The sequence below is a fragment of the Vigna unguiculata genome, chromosome 11 (genome assembly GCF_037176805.1).
Source record: "Vigna unguiculata cultivar grain cowpea cultivar isolate G323 ecotype 2 chromosome 11, ASM3717680v1, whole genome shotgun sequence".
Lineage (NCBI taxonomy): Eukaryota > Viridiplantae > Streptophyta > Magnoliopsida > Fabales > Fabaceae > Vigna > Vigna unguiculata.
Window position 1 is genome coordinate 37,525,332 of NC_140802.1, and position 8,776 is coordinate 37,534,107.

An 8,776-nucleotide genomic window follows, 5' to 3' on the forward strand; every position below is an offset into this window, starting at 1 on the left:
AAACTAAAATCATATAATAAATTAAAAGAAAAATGTGTAAAAGCACATTTAAAATAAAAAACAAATGCATAGAAAACTATTTTTTTTAAATTTACAAATTAATTGGAAATTTAAAAAATAACTAACATTTATATTCTCAACAGAAGTATAAGCTAAATGATTAAATCACTTTTAAAATGACATTATAATTTAATTGATAAAGAATAATTATTGAAATTAAAGAGGAAAAATTAACATAAAAAGAAATGTAAAGGATAGGTTTTTATGAAATATTTACAGTATTGAGAAGGTGAGCTAAAGTGGTTGCAAGTTAGAGATTTCTGTGAACACATCTACAGCTTTTCACTAGCAATGTCATTAGACATTCTTTTAAAAAACAGTTATAGACAAATATCCACACAATAATTTCAAGTTACAAAATATGTGTTACTAGCCAACCAACCTTTTAACGTTTCAAATGAGTATTGGTTACACGGGGAATATAAAACCACATGAAATTGCAATTTGATGATCATCTAACCTTTCTATTAGAGATATATTAACAAACAAAACACCTAAAGCTGAATTAAGAGTTATGAGGATTACCTTGCTCCATAGACTGAGAAAGGAGTGCATAAAATCTTGCGCATGCATCATTCTTCATCAGAACTGTTCCTCCGAAGTTTTGTACCACGGTGCGTTCTTCTTAATATACTAAACCTGCTCACACGAACACCAGAAAACCTGCGCTTCAAAGCCTTGCTTCTCTCTTTACCTGTCTGAACATTATCACCTCTAAATGAAGCTTTGGAGCTGACTGCTTCTTCTCTTTCTCTTTTACAACTTTCTTTCCTTTTCTGCTCCCCATCCAACGGTTGTGTCTGTTGGTCCACACAACAAAGTCGACCAAAATAGTACATAGGTTCAATATAGCATGACGAGGAAGCCACAATGCCCTTGAGTCTGGTTGGTTGAACAAACTTTATAAACTCTTCAATCTCCTTATAGTTGGAGTGATCAGAGTAGGGAACTGTGTACATGTACTCGTGAATTTTCTCCGGCGATCCTATGTTTCCAACTTGGTCACCAATCTCGGCCTCACTATTTGCACCCCATTTGCCTCTCTTATAACGAGATGTCAAAAAGGAACCAGAAAGAAACTCTAATCTTTTGAAGTGATTTCTTCATCCATGGAAGACCCGATGGCAAGATTCCTATTGTTGGGCACATTGTATTCAATGCCTCCAGAGTTTCAATGCTAAAGCTATATTGAGGAACAGCTCTAACTCTAGTAAGAGACGTGTTCGTTGTAAAAATATCAGGGTAACCAAGAAGATACATAGTCCGCAACCGCTCTGGCCACACACAAATCTTCAATTGAAAAACAGAAAAACCTCAGTGAAAAAGCAAACCATCGTTCAGAATACTAACTCCAACAATGACAACCATAAAAGAAAGCAAAATCCACGAGATTAACATGGTGACGTGGACAAAACACGACAACTAAAACAAAAATGATATGAAAATATGCTCCAATTCTAACAAGACATTCATAGCTATGTCCATTAAGGTATAAATCAAATAATGCCCGCAAAAAACAGGAGCAGCAAGTGGAGTACACTACTTTTTGCCTAAGTTAACAACCAAGGTTTCAAAAACTAGTAGACAATTGCAAATATAACTACATCAGATTTTTTTTAGGATTAAATCAAAACAACTTCAAAATAATCTTTTCACTCTCGCACTGTACATCGTAGAGACAAGAAAGACTGGCTTCAATTTTATTCTAAAAGAGCGGTTAGAAAGATGCCTTGATTCGTAGCGCACGCGAAATTTCAACCAGCAGATCTTCCTTCCCCAAAGTGTTCATCCCGATAATGACTTCATGATCGGGATGCGAAGAAATTATATCAATAACCTGAAATCCAATACCAATTGAATCAAGCAAAACACAATAACAAGAATAATCCACAAGAACCGCAAATTAGACAATTTGAATAACCTTCTGAGCCGCTGCATGGCGAGGCGAAAAATCATAGATAGGATTGGAGTAAGTGTTGTCGAGGTAAAGGATGTCAACGACGGGAAGGTTCTGGAGAGCGTGGCCAAGCATGTGACGGGCGTCGGTTGCTCTCTGGCACGTGGCTTCCCACCTGAAGTCGCCGGTGTGGAGGACGCAGCCGAAGTCGCCGCGGAAGAGGAGCATGATGGAACCTGTTGGTGGGAAGAATGGGAAACGAGTGAAAATGAGAAATGAAAAGTGCGTGAAGAGAAGGTGTGATAGGATTACATACCGGGGACGTGACAGGCGTCTATGACGGTGACGTGGAGGACGGTGGATGAGAGGGTGAGAATGTGGGAGGTGCCGGGGTGGAGGATGCGGAGGAGGGAGAGATCGAAGCCGGGGATCTTGAAGGGGAGGAGTTTGGCGGTGACGGAGGAGCAGAAGAGGGGTCCGTGGGACCAGGTGGAGGTGAGGCCGTTGGTGTGGTCGGAGTGGAGGTGGGTGAGGAAGTAAGCTTCGCTTCCTTCCGCCCAACGGTCTACGGAGATTAACCCCTTCTCCATTTTTTTGTTACACGCGATTGAGAGAGATGATTCAGAGTTTTGTGTTTCTATTTAGGTACGGGCTTTTTGCGCGGGAATTTTGGTTTTTTGGCGGAGTTTGAAAATAGAGAAACGTGCTCTTGATTTTGAATTAGGTGTAGATTTCATCATTCAAGCTTTCATGTACATGCATCAGCTTTTGAGTATTATCAGATATTTTTGTTTTTGTTTAGATAATTTGTTTTCCCTTTAATGGTGGAAATTTTTCATGTTCAATGAGAGGTCATTGTATATGGGTGGTAAGACTATCAAATGTAATATTTTCGATTCGAACGATCGAAGTTTTCTCCTTGATATTTATTTATCGCAACAATTTTGTTTTTCATAATATATTAGGATTAACTCTTTTGTCTCCTTAAAGAGTAACTTGTCTCAAAAATATTGATAAAAAATTATGAGAATATGTTTATAAGACGTAGGAAGGGGTGACATAATTATTGTTAGTAAAGATATTCAGTACCGACTTAGTTTACAATTTTTTTTAATGGTTAAAAATTTGAATATATATTGTAAGAGATAATGGACTTAAATAGTCATCAATATCGGTATTGGTTTAAGAGTTTGTGAGTTTAACAATCAAATCTTTATATATTAAAAAAAAAATTTGTTAAAATGTATCGTATTTCTATTCAAAATTTATTTTTAAGTTTTTTTATATCAAAATATTCATGAAATTATCGTAATTAGTATTATTTTTTTTTCAATAAATAATAAAATTAATTTGTTTAATTTTTATTTAAATATTGTCAATCTTAAATAAGATTTTGTTATTTTAGTTTTGAAAAACTCATTTCAAAAGCTACTATACTAAAATTATTAATATAATTTTATGTTATATATAAACCCTAAACGAAAATAATTTATTATTTTTATATGATTAAGAATATTAATTGGTTTTTCAATTTTTAATTTTATAATTTCTTTTATCATATTTAATATAAAAATAAGTTTAATCCATTCATATTTATCAAATTATTATTAAATTATTATGTTTTAAAGATTTTTCAGGTTTTAAGTATTTTTCTTTCAAAGTATACAATTTAGTAACTTTAATTTCTTAACACTAAATAAAAAAAAATCAAAAATTTCTTCACATATTTTAAATTGTTCAAATCTACTTTGAATGGTGGTAACTGCTTTGTCTACAATGTACAAAAAGTAATCAATTCTAAAATATTCTTGGAGAAATTTAACAATTTCATTTTCAATATTTTTATCAAATTGTTTCTTTTTGCGATTAATACATTTGTTGCAAAACTTAGGGTCTATATCCATTCCAAAAGCAATTTTCTTAACATAAATTAATGCATTTTCAAATTCATTTTCTCTATACTTTTGAAATCCTTGGCACAGCAACATGAGACTCGAGGAATGAAATTTGTCAAAACCCTCAAAAGAAAAACTCATTAAGATAATATTCAAGAAGAAAATAAGGAGTCCAATAGTAGACGAGAAGTCACTCTTAGATAAGAGAAGAAGATAGAAATCAAAATTGATCATTACGAAAATTAAGATAACTAACCACTCTTTTCTTCCTAAACAAAATTATGATTTATTGAAAAATGTTGTTAACTCATTAAATATCACTTTTAATACCAATGAAAATTAACTATCACTCATAATAATCTAATTAAATTTTATTATCAAACATAATTTTACAATTAATTTAATAGGGGTATATTAGTACTAAAAAAATGTTGGAGGCCTTTTTTCTTAGAGGCCTAAAGCAAGGGTTTTACCTGCTTGGACCTTAAGTCAACCCTTAAGCCAACATAATTTATAAAACAACACAATGTAAAGGATAATTGGTGCACGAAATAAAAAGAGTTTCTCTATTAAAATTCTTCTTCTTTCAATTTTGTAGAGTTTTTACATGGTATCAAAGTATTTTATGGTTTAATTCATCGTGAACTTTTGTTTCTTTGCATCTTCATCATCGTTTCCTTCTGTGCAGATCCTCCTATAATAGTTCTTGAATAAAGATATTGATTACCGACTTAGTTTACAACTTTCTTTTAATGGTTAAAGATTTGAATATATATTGTAAGAGATAATGGACTTATTAAATCGTCATCAATATCGGCATTAGTTTAAGAGTTAGTGAGGTTAAAGAAAATTTAAGAATGAAATCTTTATATATTAACAAAAAATCATTTATGTTAAAATGTATCATATTTTTATTCAAAATTTATTTTTACATTTTTTTTATGTTAAAATATCTATTAAATTATCGCAATTAGTATTAGTTTTTTTCGATAAATAATAAGGTTAATTTATTTAATCTTTATTTAGATATTGTTGATTCTATATAAGATTTTGTTATCTTTAGTTTTGAACGACTCATTTTAAATTAAATTAAGCTACTGATGCTAAAATCATTAATATAATTTTATAAGTTATATATGAATTAGGAAAACAATTTATTATTTTTATATCTATAACTATATATAAAGGGGATTCCCTCTTTTGTGTCCACATTTCATAATTCCAACTTTACCCTTTATAATTTAATTATTTATTAAATTTTTAAAAATTAACGGTTACTTTTATAAGTTTTTATTAAATTATTTACTTATCTTCTTTTTCTTTTTTTCTCTTACTATTCATCAACAGTTATTTTTCTCTTATTTTCTCCGTACATTTTATTTTATTTTTTATAAATATACTTTTATTTTGTTTATTAAATTAATAGCATTACAATATCATCAATTATTAATATAATTCAAAAAATGCGTACAGGCGCGATAGCGCCTGTGTTTACACTAGTAATTAAGAATATTAATTGATTTTTCATTTTTTAATTCTATAATTTCCTTTATCATATTTAATATAAAAATAAGTTTAATCAATCAATATCCATCAAATTATTATGTTTTAAAGATTTTTCAAGTTTTAAGTATTTTTCTTTCAAAAGTATACAATTTAATAACTTTAATTTCTTAACACTAAATAAAAAAATCAAAATTTTTTTCACATATTTTAAAGTGTTCAAATCTACTTTGAATGGTGGTAACTGCTTTATCTACAATGTACAAAAAGTAATCAATTCTAAAATATTTTTGGAGAAGTTTTATAATTTCATTCTCAATATTTTCATTAAATTGTTTCTTTTTGCGATTAATACATTTTTTGCAAAACTTAGGATCTATATCCATTCCAAAAGCAATTTTCTTAACATAAATCAATGCATTTTCAAATTCATTTTCTCTATACTTTTGAAATCCTTGGCACAACAACATGAGACTCGAGGAATGGAATTTGTCAAAACCCTCAAAAGAAAAACTCATTGAGGTAATATTCAAGGAAGAAAATAAGGAGTCCAATAGTAGAATCAGTAGATGAAAAGTCACTCTTAGATAAGAGAAGAAGATAGAAATCAAAATTGATCATTACAAAAATAAAGATAACTAACCACTCCTTTCATCCTAAACAAAATTATGATTTATTGAAAAAAGTTATTAACTCATTAAATATCATTTTTAATACCAATGAAAATTAATTGTCACTCATAATAATTTAATTAAATTTTATTATCAAACATAATTTTATAATTAATTTAATAGGGGTATATTAGTACTAAAAAAATGTTGGAGGCTTTTTTGTCTTGGAGGCCTAAGGCAAGGGTTTTACCTACTTGGACCTTAAGTCAACCCTTAAGCCAACATAATTTATAAAACACAATGTAAAGGATAATCAATGCATGAAATAAAAAGAGTAAAATTCTTCTTTTTTCAATTATGTAGACTTTTTACATGGTATCAAAGTATTTTATGGTTTAATTCATCGTGATCTTTTATTTATTTGCATCTTCATTACCGCTTCCTTCCGTACGGATCCTCCCTCCTAGAGTAATTCTTGATTTTTTTTCCAACCCCTAATTCACTATTAGTGATGATAGCCTTGAATTCATCTTGTTCCAATCAAATTGGATGGATCCAATTATCATTCTTGGTTCCACGATATTTATACCGCTTTTCGGTCGAAGAAAAAATTTCAATTCATTAATGGTACTCTTCTTCGCCCACCACTTGGCTTTGCCCTGTTTGAACATTGGGATCAATGTAACTTCATTGTCGTGTCATGGCTCATTCTTCATTTTATTGATGTAACTATTGCTCCATGTGTTCATTGGATGGACACTACAATTGGAATTTGAAATCCTTTGCTAAAAAGATACTATCATGGAGACATTTTTCGCATCTCATATATTAAAGAAGAAACCTACGTTTTCTATCAAGGTCATCTCAATAAAACTACATATTTCACTCAATCGAATAATCTTTGGCAAGATGACGAGTGAGGCGGGTTGGGCTGCATAGGTCACATTGTGTAGATTTCTCGCAAAATGTGTTTATTGCTTATGATGCATCGAATTATACCAGTATTGCATGAATTTGTAATTAATTAAGTTTGCTTTCAAAATGGTCTTTAGTTTTCCTTATTATTTTAGTTATATACATATGTTATGAAAATTTTAACAAGCTTGTAGAAATTATAAAATTGTGAATATTACTTATTTTAAAAACATAGGCTTATAAAATTTATTACTTCTATTAATTTAATTAACTAAAAATAAAGTTATTAAAATCTTGCACTCTGATATTTTGCATGCTATAACTGAGGGAGAAAATTACAAAACAAAATTTTTTACAATGGTCAGCTCGCAATCCCGTGGGCCATATCTTATGTAGGGTAGGTTAGAGAAATTAGCCTGTATTTCTTGTACTGAACGAGCCAAAACGAGGTGGGGCAGTCCGCGTTTCCATCTTTAGCCTTCATTTCTTGCGAGATTAAGTGTTCCTACAATCTTTTTCCTATTGTACATTCTTATTATGATGGTCATTGTGTTCTTCGATTTCTAAAAGGGCTTAATGAATAATACTTTGTTGTTCATTCCAAAATTATGATGATACAGCCTTTACCAGATCTTGATCATACTTTCTCTCTTCTCATTCAAGAAAAATGTAAATCGGTGTCTAGATTGATGATCATCAAACTATGACTTCATTTTTTTTCCTTCACACGAGGATGTGATGGTTCTAGTCTTTACTCTTAGTCTTCCTCCACTTCCAGCATTGGTCGCAATTGTGGCCATGATCGTGGCTACCCTGGAGATACTATTGAAACTTTTTATTAGAAACATGGATTCTCTCCTTACTTGCAAAATTTTATTTTGCTCATAGTGTTCAAACACTTGAAAATATTGATGAAGGTGATGATCCAAATATTGCTCCTTCTTCGACAGGTGTATCTTTTGTTCTAACTTCGGCTCTAACTCTTGAGCAACATTAAACCTTAATGACTCTTTTGCAACAATCAAATTTGAATTATTGTAAACAAAACCTCGGGTATTGTTGCACTTTGGCCAGCTTATTTTTTAAGGATATTTAGATCATTAGGTGCTTCAACTCATGTTTGTAAAAACTTGCCCCTGTTTCAAACTCAAAAAACACATCACTCCCATTCATGTTAGACTACCTAATGGTGTTGAAATTCAAACCAATATTTTTGGCACAATTCTTTTCTCTATATCTCTTTTTATTAGTAATGTGTTTTTAACTTTGAATCTTATTTAAGTTTCTCAACTAATTTGTGTCTTACCTTATAAGTTTTCTTTTTCTCTTCATGATTGTCATATTTGGGATCCAAGCTCCATGAAGATGATTAGCATAGTTGAAGCTCAACATGGTCATTATACAATGAGATATTGGCCCAAAATCATTTTACATAATGTAAATGATTTTTTCTCTTACACAAGTCACCTTTTCGTATTTTAGCTTTGGCCACCCTTCCCATGATAATCTTTGTATTTTGAAACAATTGTAGCCATTCATTGAATGTAATGAAACTAATTTGTCCTGTGATTTTTGTCATTTCTCTAAATAAAAAATTTATTGTTTCCTTATGAATTATTTGACCTTGTACATCTTGACATTTGGGATTCTATTGTTATACCTTATGAATTCCTTACTTGGATTTATCCTATAAAATAAAATAAAAACATTGGTTTGTTAGTGTAGTCTTTTGTCACTTTTATTCAAACACAGTTTCATAAAACCATTAAAATTCTTCACACGGACAATGGTCCTTAATATAACCTCTCCAATTTCTACAATGAAAAAGAGATCATCATCAAATTCCTCAACAAATTGGCCTAGCCAAACGCAAATATCAACATGTTTTAAATGTT

General features: G+C 30.5%; 1 pseudogene across 1 annotated transcript; it reads right to left on the reverse strand.

Annotated features, from left to right (window-relative positions):
• Window positions 1-317: 317 nt before the first annotated feature.
• LOC114170519 (uncharacterized) lies at window positions 318-2,583 on the reverse strand (annotated as a pseudogene). The gene is made up of 4 exons (XR_014986388.1): window positions 2,274-2,583; window positions 1,982-2,193; window positions 1,790-1,897; window positions 318-1,350 (listed from the first exon to the last, which is right to left on the reverse strand). The product of XR_014986388.1 is annotated as an uncharacterized LOC114170519 (transcript).
• Between the last annotated feature and the right edge of the window lie 6,193 nt (window positions 2,584-8,776).